This window comes from Panthera tigris, chromosome A3 (genome assembly GCF_018350195.1).
Source record: "Panthera tigris isolate Pti1 chromosome A3, P.tigris_Pti1_mat1.1, whole genome shotgun sequence".
In the NCBI taxonomy this organism is placed as follows: Eukaryota; Metazoa; Chordata; class Mammalia; order Carnivora; family Felidae; genus Panthera; species Panthera tigris.
In genome coordinates, this window is record NC_056662.1 from 25,818,646 (window position 1) to 25,830,662 (window position 12,017).

A 12,017-nucleotide genomic window follows, 5' to 3' on the forward strand; every position below is an offset into this window, starting at 1 on the left:
GAACTCCAGTGAGATCCCACCTCACACCCAATAGGATACTACAAAACAAAACAAAATCAATGCTTATTGTTGATGAGGATGTGGAGAAATCAGAACCCTTGTGCACTGTTGATGAGAATGTAGAAGAATACAGTCGCTGTGGAAAACAGAATTATCAGGGGCGCCTGGGTGGCTCAGTCGGTTAAGCGTCCAACCCTTTATCTTGGCTCAGGTCATGATCTCTTGGTTTGTGAGTTCAAGCCCCTCCCTGAGTGGGGCTCTGTGCTGACAGTGCGGAGAGATTCTCTCTCTCTCTCTCTCTCTCTCTCTGCTCCTCCCTTGCACGCTCTTTCTCTTTCTCAAAATAAATAAAATAAACTTAAAAAAAATAGAATTACCATACAATCCAGCAATCTTGCTTCTAGGTTTATACCCAAAGGAATTGAAAGCAGAGTCTCAAAGAGGTATTTGAACACCCGCGTTCGTCACAGCATTGTTCGCAACAGCTAAAACATGGAAGCAACCCCAGCGTCCAAAAGCAGGTGAACAGATAAAATTTGACATATACATACAACGGAATATTATTCAGCTTTCAAGAGGAAGGACATTCTGGAACATGCTACAACATGGATGAACCTTGAGGACATTATGCCAGATGAAATAAGGCAGTCACAAAAAGACAGACATGGTGTGATTCCACTTACATGAGATCCTTAGCCAAATTCACAGAGACAGGAAGTAGAACGGCTGCCAGGGGCTGGGGGTAGGGGAGAATGGAGAGTTAATTGTCTAGTGGTAGAGAGTTCCCGTTGTACAAAATGGAAAGAGCTGTGGAGATGGCTGGCAGAGACGGATGCACTTTAGTATGAATATAGTTAATACCACTGAACTGTAAATTTTAGAAGTTAAGATGGTAAATTTTATATTGCGTGTATTTTACCACAATAAAAATTTGAAAAAAAAATCTATGAAATACCTTAAATCCTTTAATGGAAAAAATTTGAGATACTTCAGAAACATAAGAAAATCCTATAAATTCTGATAGCACATTCTGTCATTACTGTATACTATTAGAAACGCAGATGTAAATTTTTTTAAGTTGCTGTTCCCTGAAGCCGTCACTCATATTTTGCATGCAATATCTTTGCCTTAGCTGAGTCCCACCTGTTTAGTATTTACTCAAGAGCTTACAGAAATGCTAAACACAGGGGCGTCTGGGTGACTCAGTTAAGCATCCGACTTCAGCTCGTGGTTCATGATTTCGAGCCCTGAGTCGGGCTCTGTACTGATGGCTCAGAGCCTGGAGCCTGCTTCAGATTTGTGACTCCCTCTCTCGGCCCCTCCCTGCTCACACTCTGTCTCTCTCTCAAAAATAAAGCATTAAAAAAATTTTTTTAAAAAAGAAATGCTAAAAACTGTACCTACCGTGACTCTGTCCACAGAGCTCTCACACGGAGCATGGCACACAGTAGGTGCTGGGTAAATGATCACCAAGGTAATTGTCAACCTCCATCCCCATGCAGGTGATAGGAGGCCCAGTCCTCTGGGGGGAGAGGGGGTGACACTGCCCCTAAGCAGGGCCCCAGAAGGGGACAGGCTAACCAAACCGGAAAGGGCACAGGGACTGGAGTCTGCAAGGGAGGGAATTCATACGAGAAGGGGCAGGCAGGTGTAAAGGCTGGCAAGGGTCCAGCTGGGCATTAGAAGGATGGATGAATCGGAAATGTGCTTGTCTCCTGGGAGGGCATGCTGGACTGGCACATGCCCTGTGCCAGAATCTATCCCTCTGGACATCTGCCAGGCTCCTCACTAGCACCTGGCCCCAGGACCTGCCATCCAATGGTCTCCATGGTGGGATGGGCTTCAGGGGTCACCTCATAATCCTGCCACTCTCTGGCTGCTACCAGCAATCAGCGGACCAGGGAGAGACAAGTATCCAACCTGGCATTATTTCTGTAGATTTTATGAGAACCATTCTTGTTATTAAAAAGCTATACCGTACCAAGATTTGATGAAAAGCAGAGCCATAGACACCCCACTTCCTCCTCCAAATGCCCCTCCCAGCCTCACTCTGATGTTCTACATGTTTTCTTCCAGTAATTTGTCTTTTAACTTTGTTTAGAGTGTATTTTGTTCAGCAGGGATTTTTGAAAATTTTATGTAGTTAAATCATGTTTTCCTTTATAGATTCTTAGTTGTATGCATTGTCAGGAAGGACCTGCCCAGTTCCAAGATTCTAACAATATACTCCTCCTCTTTCTTCTACTAATCTTATTATAAATATTACATATGTAAGAATAGATATGTGATAGATAGATGATGGATATGCTCTGTGGTGCACACACACAAGGTTCAGATGTATAAAAGCTCTTCAGTGCATCTGGAATTTATTTTTGTGCATGGTGTGAGGTAGGGGTCTAGTTTAATTTTTGCTAAATTACTACCCAAAGGCCACAGTATGGTATCATTATTGAATAGACTATCTTTCTTCCGTAGCTTGGAAACAGAGTCAATGCACAACTTCTGGTCTCTTCTTCACCGAACCCCCCACCTCACCCGCACCAACACCATACCTTTTGAGTTACTCTAGCTTTGGAACACACGTTGGTGTGTGTGCTTTCATGAGCACCCCGCTCTTTATTTCTGTTTCTCAGACTCTTTCTCTGCCAGGCAAACTTTCCAATCAGCTTGTCAGCCAAGTGGCATTCTTTCTGGGAGAGTAAAGCTCTTGCCCACGTCAGGTCCTCGCTTCCTGGAACATGGAATCTTCTCTCTGTGTCTTCAGATTTTCCTTCGGCGGCTTTAGCAACGTGTCATTGCTTTCTTCGTATGAATTCTGCGCTTTTTTGGTCAGATTTAATCCTGGATGTTTTACCAGTGGTAGGGAGATTGCCAATGGGATCTTTACCCTCGGGGAGGTTTTCTATGGTTAGGGCAGCTGTGGAGGAAACCCCTGCTGTTTGACATTCACATGGCACTCCTCTCCTCCATGGTCCCCACCCTCTGGAGGATTCCGGTAGATTCTCCCCAGTGTTCTGGAGGGACGTTCATGTCACCCCCACAAACATTCCATGATGCCCAAGTGTGCTCATACCCACCACCTCATCTCGTCCCCACAGCACCCCTGCAGATGAGGAACCGGGCCTAGGAGAGGCAGAGCCACTGCCTCAGGTCACACAATGAGTTATGGCAGGGCTGTGACACCAGCCCAGCCCTCAGGCCCCAGAGCCCTTACTCTCCCTTCAACCCTTCTCACAGTCATTTCAAATTCCAGCACCTTCGGGTGTACCGACCGTGGAACCATGAGTAGAGGCAGGATTCCTGCATTTTGTCCCAGCTGGGCCCCGAGAGCTGCCTGGTCGCCTCATCCCACCCCGGTCCCCCGTGCAATGACACAGATGGCACAGAAAGGCAGTTCCTAAGACGCTTGATCCACGGGGAGCCTTGCTCTTCATGAGGGCACCCATGGCTTCAGCCCAGCCCCCCGCCTGGATGATCAGGCTTCCCTTTATTCACCTGTGTCTCCCCTTCCCCTGCTGCACAGCCCATCCTCCAAGGTCAATGGGCTCTGGGTTGGTACAGTCCACAGTGCACTTAAATGCACAGATAAGGGGACAGGCCCTGAGAGGGACCCAGTCTCATCCAAGACCCACAACAGAAACCCATTAAGCCCAGCAGGGGGCAGGGGCTGTCCCTTCCCTGGAGGGGCTCCTTGCTGTGGCAGCATCCTGCAGGAGAACAAAGGCCACCCCTAGGCTTCATTCCCCCCACCCTCAGTCCAGGTCCACAATGCACAAGGCTGGCTGCCTGCCCGCCACTTGGCCCACCCACGGGACTGGAGCAGAGGAGTGGGCTGCCGGCCAGGGTGAGAGTCAGCTCTCTGCAGCAACCAAGGCAGAACCGGAGGTATAGGGTGCCAAACCACGCCGCTAAGGCCCCCAGAATGGCGCCTCCACCTCCGATAAGCCTAGCTCAAGCCGCAGGATTTGAGCTAATCCCACTAATACCCGGACGCCAGGCTAGGTAGGGCAGATGGGAGGGGCCTCGGCTTCTCCAAGACTCAGAAACCCCTGGACCAGTGATGACACAAAGCTCTGCCCTCACCCCTGCCTGTGCTCCCTCACTGTGTGACCCGGATGAAGTCACCTTGTTAGCCTCGGTTTCCCCATATGGACCCAGGAGAGGCTAGTCCTCACCTCATCCCAGCCAGAGATGGCCTGAGGCCCCCAAAATGCTGGTCCTCCTTGACCGCGGTGGTGGGTGTAAACCCCTCACATACAAAGTGAAGGAAGTAGCACATTACCCTCAAGTCAAATCTGGCTCCAAGCCCCCATACAGTTTTCCAGTCACTGTCACCCTGTCAGGACTCTGGGGATGACTTAACCCAAAAAGGAGGAGTCAATACTGCTAGTCACCATGCATCATGGTCACAGGCAAGGGTCCGAGAAGGAAGCGCTCCATCTACCCCTCTTCTCACTCACGGGGCCCAAGGGTTTATGGGAAGCTCTGGGAGGCCTGGAAGGCCGGCCTAGACTCTGGGGCCCCCAGCACCCCTACATCCTCCTGGTCTGTGGACACACAGAAGCTGCCCCTTTACCACAATGGTGGCAAACCACCTCCTGGTCTGTTCCGTTCTCGGGGGCAGTTCCAGGGGCTGGGCTCCAGGAGGGTTCAGGCCAGCCTCCTGCCCAGGGTCAGCAAGCTTCTGCCCCCCAACATGCAGCCCTGAGTCCGCTGAGCCCCTCGGCTTTTGCAGTGGGTCTGAGGTGGGAGAGGAGAGGAGGGGGAGGCCTGGTCCGTCCCCTGGGCTCAGAATAGCAAAGCTCCCCAGTGACCTCTCCTTTCTTTCCTTGCCAGCCTGTTCACCATCAATGCCACCAGCCAGCCATGTGTCTGAGGGAGGGTCTGGACGTCCAGAAGGCCCCTCTCGGGTGGGACAGAAGTTCCCAGATGGTCCTTTCCAAACAGCACAGATAAGCCAGGTGGCATTCCCAGGAGGCTCTGAGACCCTGGGCTTTGCAAGGGTGGGTGGAGATGCAAAGGACAAATGACAAGCACCCTTCATGGAGGGCTGGACCTCCTGGGCCTGGAGCTGGGCGCCTGCTGCGTATCTTCACGTCCACGTGAGGGAGGTGCCGTTGGAGGAATGGACTAGAAAGTGGCCCGCGTGTGGTCACACAGCTTGTAAGCTGCGGAGCCGGAATTCAAGGCTGGCTGTCTAGCTCTGGAGTCGCTGCTGGAGGCGCTGGGAGGGATCGGGGTCCGTGGCTGTGGGTCCACAGGGAGGGGGAGGCAGGAGGCGCCGGGGCCCCCGAAAGCTGGCACGGCTGGTTCTCTCCCGCTGCCCCTGTGAGGAACTGAGGGAACACCCCCACCCCACATGGCCCTCCTGGGCAGAGCTGGGCCGGAGCAGGAGGTAGAAGTGGATGCCACCCAAGGAAGGACTTTCTAACAATCCAACCGTGCAGGGACTGAGCCCCCTGTCCCAGGAGGTGTGCACGCCTGTGTGGGGTGGGGTTACTCCGGAGCCCAGAATTCTGTGGATTCTCAGACCTGGTTTTAGAGGTGGCTCCTTCTTCCTCCTCCCTGAAGGGTCCTCAGCCCCGGATGGTGTGTCGAGGGCCACCCATTTGGACGTTGGCATTTCTTATTGGAATCACCAGAAGGGGCTGCTTCACTTTCCAGATGAAGCTGGAAGAGATTTAGCCATAGGATTTAGGCCCATGGTCACCTAGCCAGCTAGGGGCAGAGCCAGGTGTAGGGGTCAGCCTGGCCTGGGTGCAAATCCCACTCTGGCTTCTGTGCTGGGTGGCCTTGGCAAGTCACTTCCCCTCTCTGAGCCTCCACTCTCTTCTATAAAGTGGGAGAAAGACCACCCACCTCTCCAGGAGCTCAGGGGACCTTACGGTGCACAGGGCGTCAGGACAAACACCAGAAATTTGAGTGAGATGCCTCCCTTCCCCACACTTCGCTCCTGCAAAGGGGTACAACCGGCCTCCTCCTCCTGAATACCTCCCCACTCCCCTCCCCTCCCCACAGGGCTCCACCTCCCTGGCTCCGCTCCAATCTGACCAAACCCCTCTTACTTGGATTGACCTCCAGACTCCTCTTTATCTGCAACGCCCTGCCTGCCTGGCTGACCTCCTCTCCCCACCTGCTTCCCCCCACCCCCCATCCCCCACCCCTGCTCGCTCTGCATCAGCCGCCTTGCTGCTGCTTGAAACTGGCCTCACTCCCGCAGCACTGTGAGGTCTCAGCTATGCCCCGCCCGAAACTCTCTTCCCCTGAACGTCACCCAGCGGGCTCCTGGGTCCTGCAGGTTGCTGCTCAGCTGCTCAGAGAGGCCTTCCCTGATCATGTGTCCAAGTTCACGCTCTGTCACCTCCCACCTCCTCATTGTCTTGCCTACCCCCGGCTTTATCGGCTTCTACATCATTTGATCATTTTTACTCTTCTCCCTCGTTTGCTGCGTGTGAGGCCCGAGTTGGTCTTATCCCTGCTGTCTCCCTTGAGCTAGCACAAAGCCTTTATACGTGGGTGCTCCAGAAACAAAGCCTGCTGGGTGAACCTCACACAGGAGGGGTGCTGACACCACTGAGCTGCGGTGGGGACAGCATAGGCTCAGACTCTGGGAATCCGGGAACAAACAAAGGCATTCACTTGCAACAGAGCACTGGGGTAGCACAAGGCCCATTAAGATGGGCAGGTTTGGCACAGCCTGGTTTCCCCCAAGTCTCAAGGGGACACTCCCTGAGGGTCCTCACCAAGTCTAGGGCCAGGGTCTTGCCAGTAGCATTGCTTGGAGAACGTGGGGCTCACTGCAAACAGGCAGGAGGGAGACAGGTCTGGAAGGTGGAAGGCCTGGGGTCCAGCCACAACTCCCTCTGGACCTCAGTCGCTGCACCTGCAAAGGACATGCTGATTTCTGCCCTCCGGCCTCCTCCGGGTGATGAGAGGTAGGAAAGGCCTCTAGAGAGGCAGAGTGCTGTCACTTGTCACCCAGGAGGACTGAGGCACCGCAGGCCAGGGCCCTAAGACAGCCCCGAGCTCCTGCATGCAAGTGGGCCAGGAGTCGGGGGTGCCCGTGCCCAGGGGGCTCACTTGGGTAATCTTCATGGTGACGCCACCATCTCGGTACCCAGGACATGAGCCAGAAGGGTCCCCGGCACCAGGCAGAAGTGCTGGCGGGACCGGCTGCCCTGCGGTGCCTTGCACTGCCTGCCCGGCACTGCCTTGGCAGTCATAAGAGATGCCGCCCCTGCGACAAGCCACGCCTGTCACCTGCTTTATCTCCCCGCCACAGGAAGTCGGTGCTTCTGCTTTCCTCCACTTGACAGATGAGGCCACCGAAGGGCAGTAACCTGCCCGTGACACACAGCAACTCAGGATTTGGACCCAGATCAGTCAGGCACCAAAGTCTGTGTTCTGAAGCCACCAAGGGACACAAAGCTCACCTCCCCCCAAACCCTGTGAGTGGCATCAGGACAGGACCCTGCATTCCTAAGGTGTCTATACCCTGCAGTGGGTAGGGAGGGATCCCCTGTCTCAGCGGGTTTGGAAGAACATGTGGCTTCTCCCAAGTCCCAGCTTCCTGGGGCTCAGGCAATGAAAGGGCAGGCAGGAGGTAGGTCTGGAAGCTGATGTGTCCACGGTGACCGTGAGTTTGCACCCAGAAGCCATACACTTGACTTGGAGGACTGGGTCCTGCAAAGGAGGGTGGGGCAAGGCAAAGAGAGGCTGCCGAGTGATGCCCCGCCCCCCAGGGCCCTCCCAGCCTCAGTTTCCTGTGGGATGTCCTGTGATCTGCCTAGAAGTACAGCTCCCTGAACCTGCTCTGTGCTGCTCTCAGTCACTCGCACCTCAGTGGGGAAGGGTCCAGCAAAGCCTTTCCTAAGGGCCACTGAGGCAGGGATGATGAGGGAAGGAGCAGGAAGACAGGGTGCCCCTGTGCAGCCCTCACCACCTGGAGTCTAAGCAGTAGGACCGGCGAGCCATTGGCCACTCACTGGCTTCCCAAGGGCCATATCTTCATAATCACCCATCTCTCCTCCCACACTCTCTGCTCTAGCACTAGGGGCCCCAGGGGAGGGCACAGGTGGCACTGAGGGCCATCCACTGCCGACCTCAGGCTCTATGGAAACCCAGAATCTCTGTTGCCAGGCCACGTCCCCTTCTCCTTCCCTCCAGGGAGTTCAGCCACCAAACATTTATCCTCAGTGTATAAATATGGAAACTGAGCTTCTGGGAGGTTTAGTCACTGGCCTCGGGTCATTCCAGGAAGGAGTAGAGAAGCTAAGATTTGAGCATGAGTTGGTCCGGCTCTGCAGCCCGCATTCTGCAGAGCATCAGCTCAATCCCAAGACACCACCGGCTCCAGGGTCCTTAGGCACATCCCACTCCCTCACTCCCAGCACCTCTAATGCCTTAGGGAGCCAGACAAAACTACATAACTCCTCAGAGCCTCAGTTTCCTCATCTAAAAATTAGCATAAAAATGCCCACGAAGGCGGAGTCCATGTAATATGCTCAGTCAAGGATAACAGGTGGGTTTTCCTCCCCTAATGATGTCCCTTTCTGGACCCTCCCCCCACAAACACACACGCACACTTGAGACTACCTCTCCCACCACTGCCTTCCCCTCTAGACAAACCTTTCATCCCCCACAAACCTTTCACCTCTTCCCAGCCTCTCAGGCAGAGCCCCAGGAGCCACTTACCAAGGCAGGGAACATCAGAAGATAACTTTCTTAAGTGAGTCACAGTCAGGGTGCTGTTGGGGACAAGCCAGTGTCACTGTCTTCAGGGCCCAGGACCTCCTGGTGCAAACCTACGTCCTACCCTTTCCCAGACAGGAAGATAGGGTGCCCAAGTGCAAGGACTCCTAGCCCTGGCTAGTGAGATCAGCTAACTCAGTGGCCCCCACTGCAGCCATTCCTTTGGGCAAGTCTGTGAGCTATCTCTCTTCTTGCTAACTCAATAGGTTTTTTTTACATTAACTATTTCCCTTTTTACTTAAATAAATTTGTTTTTAAAGGGAACTGTAGCTGCCTAGTATGAATGGAAAATCAGAATTATTCTCCAGAGATACAAAGCAAACTGAAGAGTGAGTAAACTTTCCCCAAAACGTAATTAAACTGTAGGTGGATGCTAAAGGCCCTGACCTGCTTGCTCTCCCTCTCCCCTTCTCCCCCTCTCCTTCCCTTCCTGCCTCCCTCCACCTCTTTAAAAAGACGAATAGTGGGGCGCCTGGGTGGCTCAGTCGGTTAAGCGTCCGACTTCAGCTCAGGTCATGATCTCACAGTTAGTGAGTTCGAGCCCCGCGTCAGGCTCTGTGCTGACAGCTTGGAGCCTGTTTCAGATTCTGTGTCTCCCTCTCTCTCTGCCCCTCCCCTGTTCATGCTCTGTCTCTCTCTGTCTCAAAAATAAATAAAAACGTTTAAAAAAAAAGACAAGTAGTGAACATCAGAGCTATTTTTGAAGTATTATCAGCACCACACATAGACTTCCTTTTCAGCTTCATGAGAAGGATTAAAGAAAAATTGAAAACTGATGCCTCTAGCTCTTCTAATCAAGGGGGGAAAAGAGAAGATACAAATTACCAATATAAAAATTTAAATGGGACATCACTACCTATCCTACAAACATTAAAAGGAAAATGAGGGAATATCATGAATAATTTTGTGCCAATAAATTCAACAACTTAGATGAAATGGACAAATTTCTTTAACAACATAAATAACCAAAACGAACTCAAGAAGAAATAGAAAATATGAATGGTCATTTATCAAAGAAATTAAATTTCAAGTCCAAATGTTTCCACTGGTGAAATCTATCAGACATTTAAGGAAGAAATATCAGTTCTGACAACATCCACTCATGATGAAAACCCCTCAACAAAGTAAGTTTAAGGGAACATACCTCAACATAATAAAGGCCTTGTATGAAAACCCACAGCTAACATCACACTCAATGGTAGAAAATTAAAATCAGAAACGAAACAAGGATGTCCACTCTCACCACTTTAATTCAACATAGTACTGGAAGTTCTAGCCACAGCAATTGGACAAGAAAAAGAAATTAAAGGCATCCAAATTGGTAAGGAAGAAAAAGAAGTAAAACTCACACTACTTGCAGATGACATGATACTATATATAGAAAATCCTAAAGACTCCACCAAAAAACTACTAGAACTTATAAATGAATTCAGTAAAGTTGCAGTATACAAAATCAATGTACAGAAATCTGTTGTATTCCTACACACTAATAATGAAGCAGCAGAAAGTGAAATTAAGAAAACAATCCCATTTATGATTGCCCCAAAAACAATAAAATATCTAGGAATAAACTTAACCAAACAGGTGAAAACTATAAAACACCGATGAAAGAAATTCAAGACGACACAAAGAAATGGAAAGATACTTCATGCTCATGGGTTGGAAAAACAAATACTGGTAAAATGTCTACACTACTCAAAGCAAGCTACAGATTTAATGCAATCCCTATCAAAATACCAATAGCATCTTTCACAGAACTAGAACAAATAATCCTAAAAATTTTAGGGAACCACAAAAGACCCTGAAAAGTCAAAACAATATTGAAAAACAACAACAACAACAACAACAAAACTAGAGGTGTGACAATTCCCAGACTTCAAGTTATATTACAAAGCTATGGTAATAAAAACAATATGGTATTGGCATAAAAATAGACACATAGATCAATGCAACAGAATAGAAAACCCAGAAATAAAGCCGCAATTATATGGTCAATTAATCTTTGAGGCAAGAATATGCAATGGGAAAAAGAGTCTCTTTAACAAATGGTGTTGGAAAAACTGGACAGCTACATGCAAAAGAATGAAACTGGACCACTTTCTTTCACCATACGCAAAAATAAACTCAAAATGGTTTGAAGACCTAAACGTAAGACCTGAAACCATAAAAATTCTAGAAGAGAGCACAGGCAGTAATTTCTCTGACATCGGCCATAGCAACGTCTTTCTAGACATGTCTCCTGAGGCAAGGGAAACAAAAGCAAAAATAACCTATTGGGACTACATCAAAATAAAAAACTTCTGCACGGCAAAGGAAACAGTCAGCAAAACTAAAAGACAAATGGGAGAAGATATTTGCCAACGACATATCCGATAAAGGGCTAGTATTCAAAATACATCAAGAACTTATACAACCCAACACCCAAAAAAAACAAATAAGCCAATTTAAAAATGGGCAGAACACTTGAACATACATTTCTCCAAAGAAGATGTACAGATGGCCAACAGACACATGAAAAGATGCTCAACATCACTCATCATCAGGGGAAGAGGTCAAAACTGCAATGAGGTATCACCTCACACTTGTCAAAATGGCTAAAATAAATAACACAAGAGACAAGCGTTGGCGAGGAGAAAAAGGAGGTTCCTCAAAAAGTTGAACATAGAACTATTCTATGACCAGTAATTGTACTACTGGGTATTTACCTCAAAATAAAACTTAAAAACACACTAATTCAGAGGGATACATGCACCCCTGTGTTTGTTGCAGCATATTACAACAGCCAAATTATGGAAGCAACCAAAGTGTCCATCGATAGATAAATGGATAAAGATATGATATGGGACACCTGGGCGGCTCAGTCAGTTAAGCATCTGGCTCTTGGTTTCAGCTCAGGTCATGATCTCGCAGTTTGTGGGTTTGAGCCCCACATCGGGATCCACACTGACTGTGCAGAGCCTGATTGGGATTCTCTCTCTCCCTCTCTCTTCCTCTTCCCCACTCTCTCTTTTTCTCTCAAAATAAATAAATTTTAGGGGCGCCTGGGTGGCTCAGTCAGTTGGGCATCCAACTTCATCCCAGGTCATGATCTCACAGTTTCTGAGTTTGAGCCCTGCGTCGGGCTCTGTTTGGACAGCTCAGAGCCTGAAGCCTGCTTCAGATTCTATATTTCCCTCTCTCTGCCCTACCCACCTTGTGCTCTAACTCTCTCTCAAAAATAAACAAATATTTTTTAAAAATTGAAAATATAATTTTGTTAAAAACTT